Raw genomic sequence first — 22,847 nt, 5'->3', positions numbered from 1 at the left:
AAGCTCTGACCATTTTCAGATGTAGCCTGTGGGCATGGAATTGTAAAGAACAAATAGATGAATAAGTAACATAAAATGGCCACCATGTGAGCTTTGATAAGCACCCAAATGCATTTAAAACTAAAAATGAGCTGTTCTTTAGTGAGTCCACTAATTTATTCCAGCCATCTGTATCAGTGTAAACAAAAGCTTGTCTCCTAAAGTGCTTAATAATTTTTAAGATCTAGCAAAAACCACAAGTTTCAACATGATCATCTTGGGGGAAAAAAATTAAGCAAAACGAACCCACATATTTTCACACCACAAACATCTTTTGATAACTACTATCATGTAATTCAAAGAAATATTAGAAAGTAAAACTTGTTCCTGGCATAGCATAATGTTTTCCTATTTAAATTCCACCAAATGTTTCATTAGGATATTTTAGGGGATGGAAAAATCTGTCTATTTCCCTCCCTCCAGTCTCCAGTGATGACATCTGTAGACAAATCCTATATTTATTACTAAGCTTGAAAACTGCTAAATTGATGTCCTAGGTTTCCACTGCTCTGAGAATCTTTTCTCTGTATGTGCCTCAATTTATTATCAGGCTCTTAATGTGCTTCTCATGTTACTGGACCTTAGCTCAGTGAATAGTCAAGAAGTCTAAGTGTTTATAAGCTAAGAAGTGTACACATTTAGCTTGAGTGGATACAAGCAATTACTGATCTCAGATTAAGATGGGATTTTGGAGCACTGAACATGAGGGAGACAAGGCTGAAAGTACTTTGTAGGAAGAGTATGTTGGACTCAATTTTAGAGATACTGAGCAGCCGCTCAGTTACATCAGATCAATTATCCTTTCTGGACAAAAACCAAAATCCACTATAAGATCGGAAAATTTGAAATTCCTTAGTTGCCTCTGAGACATCTCATAGTTGTGGTGGAAGGGATGTCACATTCACCTTTCAGTCCTAGGTGTTAGAAGCAAAGGTTGCTGCTTTCCAGACATATACACCTCTGGGGTGAGAAGAGTGAAAAATAAGTTCTATTTTGAAGGGTCAGACCAAGGCCCAGTACACTGCATTATTTGCACCTTCTACATTCCCCCTGGGAGCAAATTTCTGACAAGGGTGAGGTCTGCCCTTTGAATGAGACCCGGTTTGGAGCCATTTCACTGTGCAGCAGGGAAGGAGGGCAAAATGATACCGAGCTCACCTGAGTCCTGTAGGTGTCAACTGGCTGGTGTCTGTGCAAACTGACCTACCAGTCCTCCCTCCCGTGGGCAGAGAAGGCTTCCAATTCTCCAAGAAGTCAGACTGCTGAACTATTAGGGAATGGGTATACTACATACCTAACTTCTGGCAACAGTAAGTATTTCTCCATTCAGGTAAATGTTAGAGATGGGGAGTTACTCCTTAACTTATGACCATGCAAAATTAACTACTTCTGTGCTTGCAATTTCAAAGGGAAGCATACAGTGAAATCAGAGGAAGATCAGCCTCCAAAATAGACAGACACCACCAATATACTCGCTGAACTATTGGCATGAATTTACCCCTCCAACCACAGCATCAGCAAGAAATTTATTTATTTTCAGGGATTCTGTAGTTTTGTTGCTTTCCAGAAATACTGACAAGGTTCAAAACAGCCTCTTGAATTATTTACAAAATAATACTAGTTTGTAACTATTGATCTCTATAGTTGCAGTATAACTAGTTTCAACTTTGATAGCTTTTCAAATGCATCATAAAACAAACATTTGGCAAACAAAATGGCTACTCTTTGCTTTTGAAAATTGCTATTTTGAAAAGAAAAACTGCCACCAGGTTAACATCCTTGAAACAAATAGTGTTTTGGTTGTTCTAAATTTAATAGCTCAAAAAGGAACAAACAGGTTTGTGTTTTTCCAAGAGAAATATAGTAACTGATGGTAACTGATGTCCTTATAAGTAATTGCAATTAGTCCTTTGTTTCTGCAATACATCCCTTCCTCTCATGGCTGAAATCCCAGCCCTGCTTGGTAATGCCTAATGACCAACAGCAGCAGTTCTAGGCTAGGTTAGTACCTTTTTAATACCTCCAACTATGCCCCGTGACCAAACAGAAAAAAAAATAATCTGACAGTCATTGCAGAATCTATTATTAAAGTACTAATGAGAACACTACAAAAGAAAACCCATAGCAACTGATAGGAACCATGTGCTAGTCTCATCGTAAGTCTGCTTGGTAGGCAGGTTTGCCAGAGAAATATTAGTATTAACAGAAAAGGCAAAACAAGAATAGAGAGTTACCTTGTCTGATTTTGTAATGTGGGTACTTTTCTTCTCCCTAGCATACATATACTGCATGACATTCCCAGAGGACTGTCTACATGCTTGCTTAGAGATGACAATTTATAAGTTACATTAATTGTTTAGCTGTATAAAGGCACATATGAGCTTTATATTAATAGAAATCTTCCAATTTAGTTATTGTAGTACAAAAAACTAACATTTTCTTTTTCTGTGGTAACTTAAATACATTTTGGATTGCCATTAAAACAGCAAAGCTTTCCTCCCTCCACCAGTGCTCTATATAAACACCAACAGGACTCTGAACATTTTTAACCCTACCTTCACATGCCTGCAAGTTGCTTCCTACAGCAAGTTACATTATATGCAAATTATTCTTTTACAGTGTCCTGTAACTTTAGCAATTGTGGCCATCCACACAGTGAAATGATTTGATCCTATTGCAGGATGTAAACACAGTTAAAAGGCTATGTTGAAAATCCTTTTCTAATAAAGGCTACTTTATAATACCTGTCTTATCCAGGTCTTTACAGTCTTCAGGGCAACAAACCCCAACTATAACTTGAATTTTATAATAGTATTCAACAACCATCAGCATTAACAAACATAGGTAATTAACTTGAATGCTTTGTTTAAGCCAAGCAATGAAATATTGCTGTTCTATAGTTCTTTCCATTGCATAAAAAATTACTGTGAAGTAACATAGTGGTTGGGCTGGAAATTAAGTAGAAGCAAGTAGCACAAAAAGAACAAAAACTTAACCAAGTATGCCATGGAGCAGCTCAAGAAAATCTCTTCCCTAGCTTGCTATAGAGATGACTTTTACCCAGGACCTATACTCTGCATAGAAGGAAGCAAATTTCCACTTACAGCCTCAGATGTAGCTGTGGCACCCAACTGCTGGTGTGAGATGATGGATAAAGAATATCCACTCTCTCAGTTGTTGACTGGAAAACTGATGTTCAGATAATATAAATGACTTGTGGTACATCCCTATGTCCTTGCTAAACTGCTAGGCTGATGGCAAGCTAGTCGTCTGTCTTGGACTGTTTTGAGCAAATTCCTGAAGCTATTTCTGAACTGGTGAAATAGGCTAACTTTACAATTGGCAACGGTTATTGCCTTCTTGGCAAGGTCAAAATGAATAGAAGAAATTAATTCCTACCCAAGGTCCCTGCAAAATGTGGGTAAGACGTTAATTCACTGCCATCCTAGCCTAAGGTAGTAATTGTCAATAGGACAAACAGTCTACATCATCATTTTCTCTCTAATTTAATCAAGGTCATATTAGATCACTACATCAAATCAAGCAGAGTCAATTTGATTAAAAAAAAAATCTGAGCTAAACCAGATTCCTTCTGGAAATTAACCCTTCATAACATTATCCATCAATGCAGAGCATCTTATTTCCACTGAAAATGACTGCTGCTATGACACACACCATGCTTAAAAAAAAATAATCCTCTCCCACCAAATAAAACAAGACTACATTGTCTAATCTCATGCCTAAATTCATGTTTTGGTGGTTTTTTACTATGCATTGCATATAAGTCTCACACAAGAAAACAACAACTTTCACTGAAACTGAAATGTTTGTCTGACAAAAATAATGTACTGTATTATGCTGGGTGCCATTTATCTCATGCAAGTTTAGATTCTAACAAAATAAAAAAAAAACCCAAATCATGATGCTGTGGAACTGCCCACTTCTTACACAAATGAGTAAAAGGTTTGGTGTTCTTTTGCTGTTGGTTTTTTGGTTGGGTTTTATTGTTTGATTGGTTTTGTTGGGGTTTTGTTTGTGTTTAAGATTACATCCAGTAGAGCTCCTTCCCCAGATTTGGACCAATTATCACTTTAACTGCAGTAGGTACATATCCAAAATTTTACTGTAACTGCATAATAATCTATTGCTATGGCAACTTTTGGCTATGCTACATTCCACCTTCACGCAGACTGCCTACAGTTAAGTGGACTACAGCCACAACAGCCAGCTAGGGAAGTGTGATCTCTACCTGGCTGGGCCTCATGAAGGGAGAGAGGGTCGCAGGTATAGTCCTTTTAGCCCACACAGCAAATTCCTGCTTTAAGCATTCCAAAAACTTGAAGGACCCTTCCCACATGCCTCATAACACCTACATCAATAGCTTCTATAGCCAAAACAATTTTTTTTAACTTGTCAAATACTGACAATGAGATCACATACATATGCATACTTGTAATTTCACACTTATTGCAGAGAGAACCTATATCACTGTCCCTGGATGTTTGTTATAAGCCTGAAAGGAGCAGAATATCACAGGATTTAAAAGGTCTTTTTATTTTTTATTCTTTTTCTCAACCACAGAAGAAATTAATCATAATCCTGTAAACAAAGGTATTGTAAATACTGAAGTCAATGGAGCTATGACAATCAAGACTGACTAAGGAGCTCCCACACACACGGAGCCAGACCTGCAGTTGAACCACGTTGTAACAGACTGGCTGGCCCATCTGTTTGTTACGTTTGTTTGCTACTCTGGGTTTGAGTTATATGCTTTGCAAGTACATACCAGGCATTTAAAGCTAAGCTTCCCCACCCCCATTAAAGCCATGGTAACACAATTTTCCTTGGATCTGATTTTGCACTGCTCAAGTAATGTGACACTAAGCAAATAGTACTCACTACAGGTGTAGTTGTGATCTTGTGAGGGACAAGCATTGATATCAGCAGTATGAACTTGAAAGGATGCAGACTGTGGCAGAGAGAGACATACCTGGCTTTGTTCCTTCCAATAAGACTTCTTTTCTTTTAAGTCTGTTCCTCCATCTCATAGTACTTGCACAGAATAGAATGAAGAGAGATAGACTAGAGACGTTTATGACTAAGTGTAACCTCCAAGTGTTTTGGAATAGGAAGAATATACTTGGGATAACAAGTGCTGTAAATTCTATTCAGACCTGTGAATTTTGTTAAGCTTTATTGTAGGGTTTATTTTTCTTTTAAGATTGAAATAAAGCAGTCAGCAAAACAAAAAATGCATAGAATCACTTTGATCAAAACATTCCCTTTTGTTGGAGGAAAACACAGTATGCCATTTAAAATTGCTACATCTTATTTTTTAATTTACAATTTAGGACTCTGTCCATGGATTGTGATTTTTAATTTCAAAATCAGTTATGTTATTTTTGTTGTCTATCATGTATAAGATGTTATATTTTACCACCAAGATATTGTAATGAACCACTAGTTCAAGATTTGAAAATCTTTATATCAATGAATTTGTAATTTCCTTCTGCCCATGATTGAAGGGATTTTTTTCTCCAAAGCATATCTAGTACTGCAGAAAGTCTGTCTACGTCTTTGATGATAATTAGCTAGAAAATTAGCCTGCTAGAAATATTATTCATCAAAATGCCATTGAGTCCTAGGAAGATTGCAAACCTCTGTTGTAAAGTGTCTCAGAGGCAGGCTACTTGGTTGCATCAGGTTTAAACCACATGAAGTACTGATTAAAGTCTTCCTCAATTAACTACTGCCAACTTGAAAGGCAAACCAGACCGTTCATGTGCCTGTTATTTTAAGGGAACATTTAGGTCCAGATTCTCAACTATGTTAGGGCTCAGTTGTACTACTCCACAGCAGCTTGCAGGCTGCCAGCTAAGCTAATGGTTGCTTTTCTACTATACCAAATACAAAGAGCAAAGAAAAGTACTCAAAATATGAGTCTATTTAGGCCAAGTTGTAGTATGTAACACCTTGATTCCTACTGAAATAAATGGGCATCTGAAGTTGCTACAATACAGATACCACTCTGTTATCAATATACACACCACAGTAGAGTTTGGGGTTTTTTTAGTCATAACTTTTTTGAAGTGCCACAAGCTTACACCCAGGGCTGCACATGCTTCTTTGGTATAAGCTTTTGCCTTAAATACACTTTTCCTCTTGTTTTGTTATCCCCTCCCCTTCTCTCCATTCTACCACCTGTTTTTCATCCTCTTTTCTCTCTTGCCCATGTTCCATGTGGAACTTTTGCTTTTAACTCTGTCAAAGCATCAGGAGTCCTTTTTTTTCTTATTCCTCTGTGAACAGTTTATTTTTGAGTATAAAGTCAATCTAGTTTTGTTAATTTTCAAGCAGATTATGACTGCTTTTGCAGCATTTATTTTAGTAAATAATGGGTCTGCAGGACACAAAACAGCCTTTTAAACCAGAGTAAATCTTAAGATGTTAAGGAGAACTGTCACCTTCTCTCTGATTGATCCTGAGTCTTAGGGGATGGACTACATCTGCTATAAGTTAGAATTATCATCCTGTTTGGAGAAAAGCCAGAGCACTGGAAAATAAATTAAAAAAAATATAAAAAAGAAAAAACAAAAAGCTCACAAACAAACATCCTTCTGATAAAGATGCTTTGAATGTAATGAAATCAATCAAACAGCAATGCAAGATGCATACTTGTCCTTTCCACCTACTTTATCTCAGGTGGTTTCAGTTTCCAGGTAAACATGGAAAAAAGGAAGTATGCTACTAGTGGGAAATTTTTTCTTTCCCCACTTCTTTGGATGAGCATTAAGAAGTATTTCTTCCATATTAAGTCTATGTTACATATTAGTCTATGTTACATTTCTGCCCACATTAGCTTGAGTACTACATCAGGGCATGAAGTTAACATAGTGCAACACACAATGAACTACTTTTGCTCCATAGGGAACTACAATAATATATGCTATGCTCTTGCTAAAAGCATATGAAATTGAGCATCTGTAGGACATTTTTCCTTGTGATTAGCATGCCTTGGCATGGTTCTTATTATTACATGTTCAAAAAAGAGCGAACTAGTCTTTCTTAAGTAAAAGAGGATAATGAGGAAAGCTAAAGTGATTAGGATGTTAAGCATCCAGCAGTTCAGCAGTTGAAAGTCTGCCTGTCTCTGAAGAAAACAGTCCAAATCAATTAAAATTCATAATTTGACCTAACATTAGAAGCAGAACCAAAAAAAAATATCCAAAAGGCAGAGTCATCTAAGGGATTTTCAGATACAAATAAAAATCTTAATTAGTTAAAAAAGAGAAAAACTGTAACAAGAGGAATAGGCATAGGAGGATATTGTTTGCTACAAAAGCAGAGCAGGTAACTTTTTTTCTAGTTCCTCAAAAGATATAACACTGTAAAGACTAGTGAAGCAAGAGGGGGGACTTTTTTTCTTGTGACCTCTATGTTACACACACCATAGAACAACCATTACTACACTCTAATCGAAGGTATCAGGAAAGTTGAAAAAAGTGAAATCCCGAACTCTTCAAATCAGTTCCAAAACATACCTCTGGAATTAAGATCTCTATACTGGTAAGATTTCAGCAGAAGCTAGACGTGATTGAAGAGACCTCTCTCTTCACGTTGGAAAAAGCCTTTCATCCAACAAGGATCTGTTCCTGCTCACCTTGAGCTCTATAAGCCTTTTGCTCCTGCTAGGCACTAATTGATTTCATTGAGGGCAGCTGATTTCAATTAGCAATTTGAGCTCCAATTCGTGACTATATATGGAAATGCCTATCAGAGGCAGCAACTGGTACTTCAGATCTGCTCTAACATCCTCTGCTGGGGCACAGTAGATGACATGTCAGAAAAGGGAGCTTCAGAGAGTTTTTTTATTATTTTTTTATATATAATTTGAGAGTTACATAGGAGGACTGTGCTTTCCCCTTACAATCTGTCCTTTGATCAAAGGGACTTTGGTTCAGAGGCTTGCAGGCAATGCAGAGCTTGCATGCAATGTGTGTCCAATACAGCAGCGGCATAATCCTTATTTGTCACCTCTAAAGCAAGTGTAGGCAGCATTAGGATAGATACATGTGATTGTATGAGCCAGGTGAACACAAAACAGCTGGGTTTTATGTGTTATTCCCAAACTTTGCCCCACAGAACCCAGTGGGATAATGTGAATCACAATGTTCCTCTATGGTTGTACAGAGAGGTAGCACCTATTGACACTTCCTGTGTCTTCTTATGATTTTTGTACTCGTCATGCTTTGAATTATATGACATGATGAGACCCATCATAATCTACTTCCCCTTTTGTGTCCATGTTTCAACTCTATAAACAACATCCAAGAGTTTCTATGTGCTATCTTGATAATATTATAAATAGAACATAAGTGTGAAACATTTTTAAGAACAGTAAAAAGACTATTTTATTTCGTAGAATCATAGCATCAATTATTTTACCAACTACTTCTTGTAATCTCATAGATTTGGCTATAATTGCACTTGTATAACCTGTACATTATGATACTAGAAACATCCATGTCTTTATTCTAGCTGTTCTCATTGTGTAATAAACACATGTGATCACTCAAAATTCCATATGTAAACTGGGCAGGCAGCCTTTATAAATACTGTTCTTAGGGAGGAGTTTCATGTGGTATTCCATATGCCATTGTCTTCAAGTCCATGGGATTTCAGAACTATTCTGCCTTGCCTTTCATCTGCCTGTCCTCCAAGGGATTGCCATGTGGTGGGCAATTGAGAAGGTATCAATAAGTAATTCTGAATGCCGCTTTGTGCCAGCTCTTTTCCTATATTTTATTTTTTCATTTAAAGAATATTACAGATATACTATCAAGGAACAACACTGTTCATCTGGTATTTTTGGCATAAACAGGAAATGTGAATTAAGGCTTTCTAGTAAATACCATGAAATTAATTTCTTGAGCAGAATAATGTGTTCTCTTTGGGTTATTTTCCTGTGAAAGTAGAGACAAAAATTTTGATTACACATGGATAGTATCTTTTCCAATATATTTCTATCAGTGCACTGATTTGGCAACCATTTAGACCCAAAGGTCAGGGCCGTTCATAAGTCCCATTGATTTCAAAGTTGAATGTCTGCCCAAGATTAAACACAAAGAGGAATGCTTTCCTAAATCGATTTATTTAAGTCTGTATGTAAGTTGAATAAGGGCCTAAAGTCAGCAACAAATCAGAAAAGAGAATGAGTTTGCGCCAAATATGTTTATGAATACCAAAACATACAATGAGACAAGGAACACAATTCTTACTTGGATTTGAACCAAGATCCCTAAACGTATAAGCTAATCTTATCTTTAACTTTCATTTCTTTTGAAGCTCTTAGCTTAAATCTAAATGGTGAGACGGGTTACATTTACCTGTACACACTGGGGTGGCCCTTCCTTGTCTTCTGCTCTGCATCTGGATTTACTTCCCAGAGAAGTCACAGTATCAGCAGGAGGGATAGTGCCTGCTTGCATTTATCTTGCTAGGATGGTACAGAAGATATACCTGAACTCCAGAACTGGAAAGGGCTCTGGACCCACAAGCTCAGGGTTGAAATCTTTTGTGTTCTTCGGTGTCTTCAAACAGAAGTTTATTTTGAGTTTCTGTATAAAGCAAGTAGAAAGCCATCCTAACAAACACAGGAGATTATGAATCTGGCAGAGCACAATGTAGATCAAAATGGTTTTAATCATTACTCCCTGTTTTAATTACTACTTGACACATTATCTCTATTGTCCTTCTACAAGTCTGTCTTTTGAATGAAATATTAAAGGCGAGTTACAGCTGAAAATATATGCAGTCTAGAAAGAAAATGGCTTTGAACTATTTAAAATGATTTATTGTCCACATTTCTTTATGAATATTTATTTGCTGTAGTGAAAGCGATTCAATAAAGAGAAAACATGAGGACCAGTTAACTGAACATTTGCATACTCTAACAGTAAAAAAAAGGAAAAGAAAAATAATAGAGTGCATTAGAATGGCGTTAATGTTTTGGTTCTCCTGTTTCCTTGAGTTAATTCATTAATATGCAAGATTCAGATCCTGAAGAGGAGATGTAAAAATAGCCTACAAATAAGTGTTCCTAACCTTTATATATTGCCATGCAGAAGGAAATAAATATGTTTGTAGGGGATTTTCAAGGCCAGGGTGGAGTTTTGTTTCCGTACTACTTAAGGTAGCTGGCTACAAAAGCCTGCTTTTTGCAACAATCATATGTAATCTAAGTCCTCATCTTGTCAGGACCAGAGATCACTCATTCCCTTATACTCGTCAGAAGAGCAGCAGGTGTACCTGGTATCAAAAGGAGTCATGAGCACACTGATTATTTTGCCTTGTAAAACCTTTAGTGTTTAAACACAGCTACGTGCACCAAAACCAAGACCACACACACAGCAGTGATGCTGCTTTCCTTCCACCCTCAGTGGAGGAACAGAGTTTTTCATGGTATGTGCCCTCATTTACCCCTGCTTGAATTAATTTCATCGACCAAAAAGCACTATGCGTTAGACTTGGAATGAACTTTGTTTCTCAGAGCTTCTTAGTGATATTCTGATACCCAGTCACAGATGGGGCCTTGACAGATTTTGTACGGATTTTCATGATTCCTTTTTTCTTCTTTTTTTGCAGATTGTTGCTGCTTGAGAATTCAAATGCAAATGGAGATGTTCACTGGCACTGTTTCACAAGGAAGCTCAGTTGGCTGGTTTTTAGACCTTATAAAGTGAATAGTATCACACACAGTATTTGGAAAATGATAATCTTAATATATGATAGTTCTAGAGAAGGATGGTTACAGTAGTAAAACACAGACTTGGGACAAAGACATAAATTCTCTATGCATCAATGTTCATTTCTTGGAGCAAGACTGATAATAATAATATTTATTTGTAGTAATAATTATCATTATTATCCACCTGAAAGATAGCTGTGAGGCTAATTCATTAATATTTTGAAATTACTTCACAATCCTCAACTAGAATTTGCCCTGAGAGTACTAAATATAATAATTTGCTCTGTATGCTTATTTCATTTTGCTTTGTAGAAAAACACAGTTAATATGTTTCTCTCTTTACATTCGTCTGCATAACACATACTAAAATTCCAGATGTTGAGCTTTTCTAAAAGTTAACAGACAAACTTGACATTACTATATTTTTTCTTATTTCTTCCTCTTTTGTCATAGCATTTACCCCCACACAGATATTACAATATCATTATCATCTGGGAGGTTGTTGCTGCTGGTACAAATATATAAGTTGAGACCCACACTTGCTGTTTATCTCCTTGACTGAATTTGGAGTTGATAGTGCAACCACACATTGCTTGTCTGAAGTCAGAGCTCTCTTGATGGTATACTTTAAAGGTATTGTGTGTAATCAGGGAGTTTCTTTAAGTTACACATAGTTAGATGCTACGCCATATTAAATGCCTGATTATATTTGTATGTATGTCAAATGTTTTCTTCATCTGGCAGTTTACCAAGTCCTCCATTTATTGGCAAATGTGTATCAGTTATTCACAATTGAAAATACCCAGACCCATTTTCTCTGGTTGTTATCTGTTGGATAGCTAGACTCTAATGGCTAAAATCTAGGTCTACCAACATAAAAGCCACAGGATATCACACTGGTATCTTGTGGTTCCAATCAGCCTCCTGGTATTATAGTATTACTTTTATTTAACTGTGTTTCTACTGAGTTCAGCGTGCTCCAGCGATGCTGGCTGTTTTACATAGCATCTGCATTGTATATTGTGATAATTGAAAACTCAATACAGCCCAGAGGCAGCAGCACAATGGGACGGGAGTGGGCTGGGGCATAAGTCAGAAGAATAAGGCATGCAGGCAGCAGCAAGCAGGGCAAAGCCAGCCCCAACACATCTCCACCAGCAGTCGAGCTGGGTCAGGCATCCGGCAGCTGGGGGTCCCGTGGCGTGTGGCAGCTCTGGGAGCAGCAAATGCCCAGTGCAGTGCCTGGGGGAAGCAGAGCTCCGGGTGTCCCTCCATCTGCCATCGTGGGCTGACATCTGGGAGCACAGACCGTAGGCAGAGTCCAAGGCTCACCTGGAAAATTACATGAACAGATCAAAACCAGATTCAATACACTTCACTGACAGCTCATATCCTGTGCACATGCCCAGCCCTTTGCAGGGTGGTTCCTGTTCCTAAAATGTCATCTAAGCATTAGCAGAGAACAGGCCAGATACTTTTCTAGTGTTTCAGAAAGGTAACATATATCAATAAATGTCACTTGCTATGTGAATGCTCATAATTAGAACTAAAAAAAATAAATTAAATTACTGGAGTAGGACACAGCATTTCTTCCTATTAGTCTATGTAGAAAGAAAAATGCCTGGAGTGTAAAAGGAGACAAGAAGAAATAATGAAAAAACAAGTTGTGGCATGAAGAGTAGAAATATTTCTTGCCTGTCCTCTCGGCTCTATCTGTGAAGATTTTGTCAAAAAGCCTCAGCCAAAACTATTCAGCAAGTGATTTTTGGGCCTGGCTGATGGAGGGTCTAGTTGTCTCAGGGGGCAGCCTTGCAGGCAGGAAGTTTCCCAAGAAGCAGACAAGTAAGTCTCTGCAGTGAGTCATGAGCTTTTCATGTGAGCAGCACACCTGAGCTGATGGGATGGTTTGATAGGGTTAGATGTGGCCCTACCTTGTAGCAGCACCCCCAGAAGTTGCTGTTGTTAGATTGTCCCCACAGACTGAAGATCTACAGCTTTCCATGGGTCATTTGGCATGGTGAGGAAGGAAGGAAGATGGGCTAGTCCACGAAACTTAGGCTGTACAGCTGTAACATTGAGATAGGTTGAAACATTCCACCCATTGGGACTCTCCCTTAGAAGTATGTTTGCATAACAGATTAAACCACACGGTACATTTCTATAAAACTACCCAGTATGTCTTTATAAACAGATTTAAAACCACCCAGAGAAGCAGGTCACACCAGGTCCTGCCCTCCCTGTAGCTCTGGCCTTGCTCTCCATTCTGCCCAAATTCAGCAGCTGCAGTAGTTCGGCACCCTGGCATCCTGCCCAAAGCCAGGGACAGCCCCTGCCAAGACCCCACAAGACACCATGCCACAGGGCTTCATCCCACCCCAGGCTCTCTGCCACCTCTTATCCTCAAGCTCTGCTCCCCAAATGCCAGTGCCTCTGAGGCACAGGTCCAGTGGGTAGGAGTGGGAATCTGGGCGTTTGTTTATGGTTGTATTTCCAAACTTTCTGCCAGAAGTGCACCCTTTTAGGGCTCTGTTTATGTTCTTTGCATTAGGGATGTAATAATGTAGATTTCCTGTTCATGGCATAGTGTTAATTAATCATTATTTCCAAAGTTCTATTGAATTCTCAGACAGTGGCATCTTTTACTTTCCTTTGACTCTTCTCTTACTTTTTTCTTCTTCTCTTTAGTATAAGGAGTCATTAGTGGTGAACTGATTATAGGAAACTAATTTACATCATCAGTTCAGTAGTAGGACATACTTCTTAAATCATCTAAGATAAATACTTTTAATTAAGCAAATGTCCTACTCAATTCACTGTGGACAATCCCATAAAAATGGATATTACTTCTGCATGCTAAATCTTAATCTTCATCAATACTGAATGCACAACACAAAACCATTATAAAAAATGTAGGCTTACTGTAATATTGCCATTTTAAAGCTGCCAGCTTTTATATTCATTATTATGATGACAACAAACCCCTGGCTAACAAATCTTACTACAAATCAGAATTTTTATCCAATATATATATGATATCAAATCTGTGCTAGCCTATTATTTGCAGTTTTTATTAAAAAGTTAAATTGAGATTATTATACACTCTCTTCAGATTCCTTAATGAAAAAAAAATTAAAGTTAAAATCTAATGAGATTTCCTGGAAGCATTTTAAAAGGCTGCAACAGCAGTAAAGTCAGCAGGCACCACACAGTGAAAGGAAGTATTTACCGATCAGAAGATGAATGCCTCTTCGCCCAGTTTAACTGTTTTACATTATATGGATTTTTGAGAGGGGGAGAGAGAGAAGGAGAAAGCAAGAAAAACTCCAAGCCAATGCTTTCCTAATCTAAGACATCACATTGCTTCCTGATCAAAGCTTTCAAATTCTAGTGCAAACTGACTTCTTGCTCTTGTGACCAAAATCTCCCCTCTTTCCCCCACCTCCCTCCATCTGTTCAGGCTTGGATTTGAAAGTCCCTACTGCAGAGGAAGAAAGCCTGATCCCTATTGCTTCGGTTGTGGTGTTGAAACCCATTAATATTTCTCTGGCAGGTACCCTGACCCTGGTGCCCTTGAACATGCTTAAAAAACATAGGGTATCCCTGAGCCTTTGTCCCTGAGAGGATTAACAGGGTTGCCCTGGAGCCAGCCTGAAGGTGTTTTAATAGGTAATGCTGGTGGGCTTCACAGCGGACTTCAAGCTTTGCCTCGGGCTGCCCCTGCTCAGCAACACAGATGCAGCCATTGAAATTAGGGGGTAAAGCATGGCTCTGTGCATGAGTTAGAGTGTGAATCCTTAGAGTCTGGTGGAGGATATCTCCAAATACCTCCTTCTCCCAACAGGGCAGGCAACCCAATGGAGGGTACAGGGACTGGAGACTTGTGCTGCTTCTGCCACTCGCTTCTTCTCTGACCTTCAGTCGGTTACTTAAGCTATGTCTCCCTCTCTCTATTCTTCTATCCTCTCTGGTCTCTCTTATGGCTCTTTAGTTTATAAATTGTCTGAAGAAGGGGCTGTGGCACTGTATGTTTTTGCTGTGCTTAGCACAAGTAGGTCCCAGTCTCAGCTGGGTCCTGTGGCTACATCACGGTAAAAGTAAATAAATAGATAATAGTGGTAACAATAGTTTGGGTTTTCTTTGTATGAACAATAGGTTCCTAATGGAGGAGAAGCCTCTTCTCTGAGTTTTTTTATCTGCAAGTGAAGGTCTCTCTTTCCTCACTCAGCTGGAGAAGATACTGCCTTTGTAAATCAGACAAAACTTATCATGTAAAATGGAACACATCTTTGATTATACCGAATACTATCCTGTCTGTAATTTACTCTTGCTGCTGCAAACGATACAACATGATTAAGCTAAGAAACGATAGACTGAACATAATGTGTCAGGATGGAAAAAGATTTTTCCTATCTAAATAGGAAGCAATCATCAAAAAACAGTGAAAATACACAAGAAAATGTTTTAACATACAATAAACAAGCCACCCTGCTGTTGCCTTATATTGTATTGTTGCTCTTCTTGCTCAGATTGCTGCAGATACTTCTCCCGTAGCCTAAAATATTCTTTATTTTTAAAAAACTACAAACTGTCATGATTTTTTAATGATGTGAGTATCTTTCCTCCATAGGTGCATATGCACTGTTACCTGCTCGGTCTGCCAACTCTCCTGTGTTTCCCTGGGTGAGTCCAGATTCTCCCAGTGGCATTTCTCAAACTGTGTATTTTCCCAGAACTGTTAAAAACATTGCTACTTTACTTAATAACAATATTTAGCAGTACCAGCTATCACTCATTATTTGGTATACACCAGCTGCTCTGCACAGGGGGAGAGGGTTTATTATCATGGTTTTACAGACCAGGAAAACAGGGTGTCACATGTGGTACCAATTTCCCCAAAACCTGCTGCACAACATTCAAACAGGAGAAGGACCAACACACCATCAGCTCACATTTTATTCTTGGGCGTGTTACTACTTTTGTTTCCTTGAATATTACCACTTGCACTCTGCCCTCCCAACAGCATTTCAGAGAATGATTATAGCAGAGCCAAGTGCTTTTGCAATAGCAAACTCAGGTACTGCAGTGAACAATACAAGTAACTTTCCTGATTTTGGAGTGTGACTTTGTCATGTATGATGTTTAGTAACTTCTATTGTGTCTCTGATGATTTCTGGGTCTGGTGCCAATAACATGACACATTCCTATCCAAATTAGCATATGATGATATTTTGTGCTAGTACTCCAATAATAAGGTCTGTTTGCTGTTTCCATATAGATGTATCTTTGACAGGAAGAGCAATTCTGTAATAAGCCCAGGATGAAAAGCCCATCAATTGAATTGGTACCACATTACCATGGCAACAATATAATGCTAATGAAATTGTGTCTGTTGAACCTGGTTTATGAAACTCTACAAAATAGGCTTCACAAGAGGAGAAATCTTGTTGATTAGTACATGTTTCAAAGCATGATGAAAACCTTAGAACCACATGTGCTATGACTTATTAACCATGTTATCCTCATTTAATGCATTGCTCTTTGTAAGAGCATTATTGCTCTCAAAAAATAAAATTATATGGCAAAATCTATGTTTCTCCAGGTTTCAACATGCACCACAGACAGACCCAATCACCTCCGTGCCCTGGTTTCACTGAGTCGGTTTGCACAGATGCATAGTGAGTCATGCAGTGTTTGCTGCTTATTTAATCTCTCTTAGACTCTATAAAATGCACTGTTGTAGCTATAATAGACACCTTTCTGTAAGAAAAATGTGGCTTAGTTTATATCAAATTATTCCACAAAAACATATCCTTTTAGATTAAACCCTACACAGAGAAGGTGTGGTAGCAGAAACACACTCTTGGCTTCCCCCCCTCCTTCCTTCCTTCCCCTTTGGCAGTTTACTGCCATATAGATGTAGCAGTATAGAGGCAGGCAGCCACCCTCCCAGAGGGATGGGTCTCATTCCTCAGGACAGCAGTCCTTGCTGAAGGCAAGGTTTGATATTGCGCCTGCTTTTAAACAAAAAAATGCTGAGCACTCAGATTTCCTGGCCAGTCGTGTCTCTGGACAGCCAAAAGGCTTCTGGGGAGTTGTCTCACCTCTAAGCGTCTGGGGCTTCAGTGTTGAGGTTTTTACAGCAAGATCTCATTTTTAGCCAATAGATAATATTCCTCATTGTTTTCATCTTGGAAATAAAGAGTGTAGCTCATCCTGTAGAGTCCATCTCCTAATTTGCCAGGTACATCAGAACAGAACAGCAGGTGTGCCAATGAGGTCAGTGAGGCAAGGGGGCTGCAAATGTTTCTACAAGTTTTTCTCCTTTAGTAGGCTAACAATACTGTCAAATAGTCACCACTGTAGTATTGTCTAGGTATTTAGCAGAAACAATGGGAGAGAACACTGCTCACTTTAGCGAAGTCCTGATCTACGTGGCACAGAAGTCAGCAGAAATCTTCATAACATTAGATTTAATGGGCTTTAGATCAGGGCTTTAAAGGGCTGTTTCTGAAAGCTCCATGATTGATCCTATTTGGAAAAGGAAGCCCTGTCTAACATTTCCTTATGCCTATGGTTTGTGGGAAAGCAACACACCGAATTTCTGAGTTGATAGAAATATAATGTAATGTAATTTCCCCAATATATATTTTGCATTGGATGACAGTTTTATTAAGCAGAACTAATAATCATCATTATTCAGTGTAATAACCATCTCATTAGAAATGGTCTGATTTTCCATAATTTTAATTTACCTCTCAGACTAAGCTATTCTAAAATTATTGAGGTGCCTACAGTGCAGTTTTGTAAGACTTAAGCAGAAACATAAGTCGTCAGAAAGCAACCACTGACTGAGTGCTGCTAAAATACTGATACGCCAGAGCTTTGTGAGAGAAAAGGAAGTACAGAAAATTCAGGTTAGGAAATTACTATATCACTTTTTATTTTCTTACTGTCTTAGAAGTAACACGTTTTGCACCCATTTTGCACAAACAATGAGAAATTGTATGGTTTCCTTCAAGCCTTGCGTGCACTACCCTTTAATAGAGGACTGGCTAAAGATCACACCAGAGAGTGCTGGTGAGGAGGAGCTGACAAGCAGAAATATTCCTTGGAGAGACCGAGAAGGAGATGAAGACACCGATCAAGTTTCATTATCCTCCAATGAAAATAGGATGTAAACTGTGACATCCAGGCAGATTACATATGTCAGGCAAGCAGATGTGAACAGAAAAATGTAGATGCTAAAACTCACCTAATAGGCTTACTCTGTGGATTATTCTCCATGACCAAGGCTATATTAACTTTTTTCTGTATGTTAACTCTAGTCAACATACAGGATATAAGAAATATGCATTCATAAGTGAATCTGGGAACACTCCCAGCTGTGCTGGAATTAATGCCCTTTGATATACCTTGGAGCATCCAAAAAGCACTTTGGGTGTCATATACTTCTACAGACATCATAAATAGCACTATGGCATATACATATATAGCTTTAGTTCCAAAATTTCAAAGGCCACATTTTTTCTCTAAAAATGTGCTCAAAATTTTTTATATTCAAACAGAACTTGTGCATGCAAACTGCTATAGCAGCTTGATTTTGTTTTGCCAGTTCTGAAAACACATTTGATCAAAAGAGTTTTGTTGCAATCACAGAGAGAAGTAACCTCATATGAACAAGGAAGCGCTTTGCAGGTTATATTATAAAAAGACAAATTGTTTAAAGGCTTTGTTTATCATCAGATGTTACTCTATGTAGCTCTGAGTAATAAAAAATAACTTATTTGGTTTATTGGGGGTTTTTTAATGTTCCCCTAAAATAACACAGAAAAGGCAGTCTCTCCTGTGGAAGCACTCTGCTTACGAAATCTCTTCCCTTTGAAATTCGGAGACTTTTCCAGGTGTAATATTATTTGCTCAGCTATAAGAACACAGAGTGCAGCAGTGAAAAGCATTACACTATTATCCCAAGATAATTTGATAGTCTGTAAATGTATTTTCCTGCCTGTGGTTCCAGGCATTATGCTCTCATTTGAGGTAATGATTTGCAGTTATTTATACAATTCAAGTTATCCCATATTGGTTTCACCCTGAACATTTACCTGCATAGCACAAACACGGATTATTTGTAGATTGTACAAACTAGACTAGATGGGTAATTTACAAGCTAGACTAGATCAGCAGTGCAATGGGATGCCTACCGTAGACAGCTAGCTTCTGAAGGAAGTGGTGTGGTGACTCACTGGTGGCTGTCTCCTGCCTACGTCAATGTTATCACAACCATACATCAGCATGAGTCTGCTGGACATGTTGCATTTTAAGTATGACATAAAACTATCGCTCTGATCTGATGTGGCCAGTAAATACAGCATGGCACTTTCCAGAAGTACTTACCCTGCTTTTCTTTTTTGGCCTCTGCATGGGATGTGAAAACTCACCTTAAATTCCTCTTGCATTTTCATTCCCCCCAACATTGGAAACTAAGTGGTCCAGTGCTAACTGGGTAGTTATTTTACCTCCCATGCACCCACACTTCAGGGTGATACCACTCATTTGTAGAATTTTTAGTGCTAGTGAATGTGGACACAAGGCTTTGATTTTGGTGGGCTCAGAGTTCACCTCCCTTACTCTCACTTGGAAGTCTATGCTATGAGCAGATTTACATGAGGTGACAATAATTTCCTCCTGGCTCTTAACTGGCCAGCAAAGGATGGAGCACCCAGTGGTGCTGGCAAGAAGAAAGACTCATTAGAGAGTAGGCTGCTTTCTCTGTCCCTGGTGATACTCCTCTGGGAGCCTGGGATGAATTCAGAGGAGCCATGCACTGGCAACATCCATTGAGCTGCCTGCTCTCTGTGGGTGGGAAAATGCTCAGCAACACAAAAGATATAAAATATGATTTACACTCTCTCATTCCACTGTCACACATTCCTGAATATCGCCTCAGTTCATATTTGATATTGGAAAAAATATTAATGTCAGGGGAGTGATTTGCAGAAGGGTGCAGTGTCCTGGCTTCAGGTGGTCAGCAGCCAGGGCAGGAGCTCCCACCTCTGCCTTGCTGCTGCCCCCATCCTCAGCTGGAGTGGACCCCAATATGTGGGCAAGAGGCCTGGAAGTGCCTGAGGGAGGCAGGTGTGAAAGCCACAGTTCAAATAAAGCAATGGGGGACAGTAAATAGAAATTATTGTGTTTCTCGTCCCTTACCTGTTCATGGTATCTTGGATACTGTTGTGACAATTCAGCCAGTTTCTTTAAAATAAAATATGAATGTTTGAAATACTACTTCTGTTATGCTGAAAATCTTTAAAGTCCTGTATTTTGAGAGAAAAATTAATACTCGTCTTTCCAGGACACACTGTCATTTAAGAACAGCAACACTTTAAAAAGTGCAAGAATCCCAGTTTACCATCTCAATGTCAGTTTATGGTAACATTTATGACATTAATATAATGGATTATGACCTTTCTTGGCTTGTCTGATTGACAGTTATTCATATATAACACAGTACTTATCACCTTGGTCCTTCCATAATAATAATCCCTTCAATTTTCTGAGCTGTGTCATCAAAACATGTACTCATAAGTGTTGATCTCATCTCTGGGAGAGTAGTACCAGGAGCTCCTTTTGAGCTTTATGTCACCGAAAATCTAGAGTGAAATTGAAGACGCATTGCAGAAAAATACCCTGTCTCTAACTTTATCACACAGTCTGCATAATGGTAGCCCTTATGATTTTAAATGATTTACTGAGTCCTGTCAAAATGATGTACCTTTTTGCGTGGAAGTTATTGAAGTTCAGAAATGCCATTATTCTGTACGACTGGAAAGATCTTGAGGAAATACACAACAGATGGTGTGCTACAATTACTTACCTTGACCACTCTATTTTTTTTTCTCTTTAATCTCAGGATAGACAAGAATAAAATATATTTTCTTTAATATTTAGGCTAAAAATTTGCTGTGCAATTTGTACCTGCTTTCCTTGAGCCCATTTTTACTAAACAAGGTGTTGAAATATTCTTTTCATATTAGCAGTTTCATGTGAATCATATTTAAAAAGGAAAAGAGGAAAGTGAAAATATTGCATGTTTCCAAAAATTCACCACTTAACAAATACTAATGATGTGGATAAGGGGAGGCTCAAAAGACCAGGATTAGACACCAAGGTCTGTCACAGTCCTGCTCATTACCCTGTTGTTTCCCTGTTTGCACTGAGGCTCCCAGTGATCACCAAGATGTTCCCTACCATCCTCTGAGCAAGGGAGCTGGATTGGGGCTGTTGCTGTGACATGCGAATGATGTTCACGTGGTGGGGTTGGGTCTGCTACAACAAGCCAATTATTCAACTTTATTCAAACAAACCTGGGAATTACACTAAACACCTCACACCAGCAAAGTAGGACCATCTTCCCCTGCATGGAGATGACACCTGCGTCTCTCTGAACACAGCAAGCTGTGGGTACAGCCACAGCAGCATGCCGGTCCTTACAGAGTACAAGATGTTCTCGTGCATGTAAGGATCCTTCGAACAATAAATATTGAAAAGAAACATCATGTCTTTAAGCCAGCTGAACAATTCCATATGCCTTAGAGCCACATGGAGATAGGACACCCCCAGTCAAAACAGGGCTCTGCTTCCACAGACAGACAGGCCTGCCTCTCCAGGGAGTGCTGAGGCTCTCCAGCCTTTGATGTTTCCCTGGGGCTACACACCACTGTCATTCTGGCATAAACATCCCTTCTACAGGAATTTCAAGTTCAAGCAAGAACAAGCCTATAGCACAGCAAAGCAGCCCCAGCACATATCTGTGACTACATCTGTATCGATGCCTCTGTCTTCTCCCCAGTATTTTGTCAAGAACATGACATCCTGCTAACTTTTGTTTGTTTGTTTGTTTGTTTATTATTATTATTATTTTGTTTTGATTTTTTTTTTTAATAAACCAGCAATGTGACAGGGTAGGCTGCATGCAAGACAGAGGTAATGCTGTTCTGCGGACAGAACAGAGGTGCTCTGGTGCTCAGCTCTCACCTCCTGAAGATGCCTTCAACACTCTGAATCAAAACGGTTCATCAGTGACAGATCCAGCACTGGCATTTCAGGCTCGGTGCTGATGAGCAGCCATTTTCATCTCTGGACCTGGTAATTAGTTATATTCAGCTTAGAGACAAGTAGTTGGACATTTGTCACTGTTTCTGTGAAAAATGTGGGCATGTTTTCTTGGGCTATCAAATGGGACATATGGGAGCTGGATTCCATCTTTCATTAGATCTTGGGAATTGTGCCCTCCTGAGGCAATTAATTAGCATGATGTTCTTGGCTGCTAATGTTTGCTTTCAGATTTCAGTGGCAACAGAGTTGGAAACACAGATTTTGTGAGGATGGTCTAATGGTTTAGGGTGTTAGCCAAGGCCTACACACAGCTTTCTTCAACCCCTCAGCTTTTACAGAGTTCCCTTATGTATGCAGAGAAGACCTGTGGTTTCTGTCCATGTCTTAGCTTTCTCTTTGAAAAATAAATATAATTGCATTTTCCAGTTTCACATGACAGGTGTAGTACAGATTTCACCTCAACAGAGGCCAAGGCAGCACTGCTGCAGTCCTCTGCCACCCTAGCTACATGATGGAGAAGCTATTCTGCAAAGCTTTTTTTTGATCCTTCTGCAGTTTAAGACAAAAACATTTACATTAGAAAATTGTCAAATAAACACATTTCTATTTGTTTACTTTCGATTTGCCCACTGCAGATATCTGCGGGCTGTACATACCTTTATCTTTGAAAAGCACATCTGTGGAAAAAGGCATATTGCCCTATTTAAGTGAGCTATTTGATGTAGGCTCATATATAAGGTACAGCCCCTCAGCTGGTGTCTTTCAAGATCATTTCCAAACTATACCCTTCCTAAATCAATGTGATATACAGCAAAACCACACACTTGTAACCTGTGAATACAATCTGGATATATAATCTAGGCTGCTTGTTTTGTTTTTATTACCTCAATTATATTCATAATGTTATATAATTATAACAATTCATGGCTGAAAAACAGTGTTAGTT

At 38.8% G+C, this 22,847-nt stretch overlaps 1 long non-coding RNA gene across 3 annotated transcripts in view; it reads right to left on the bottom strand.

The window, feature by feature from the left end:
* Positions 1-9,260: 9,260 nt before the first annotated feature.
* Positions 9,261-22,847, bottom strand: part of LOC113961529 — a 46,423-nt gene continuing 32,836 nt past the window's right edge. For 2 of the 3 annotated variants that reach the window (XR_003532337.1, XR_003532338.1), the window contains one exon: positions 9,261-21,928. This is a non-coding gene — a long non-coding RNA (uncharacterized LOC113961529). The remainder of the gene's footprint in view (positions 21,929-22,847) is intronic. The other variant, XR_003532339.1, reaches the window with a different exon arrangement.

Source organism: Neopelma chrysocephalum, unplaced genomic scaffold (assembly GCF_003984885.1).
Source record: "Neopelma chrysocephalum unplaced genomic scaffold, ASM398488v2 Primary Assembly neopelma1_97222, whole genome shotgun sequence".
Taxonomy (NCBI): Eukaryota; Metazoa; Chordata; class Aves; order Passeriformes; family Pipridae; genus Neopelma; species Neopelma chrysocephalum.
The sequence above is the reverse complement of the archived record's forward strand: the minus strand, read 5'-3'. Positions and strand labels throughout refer to the sequence as shown.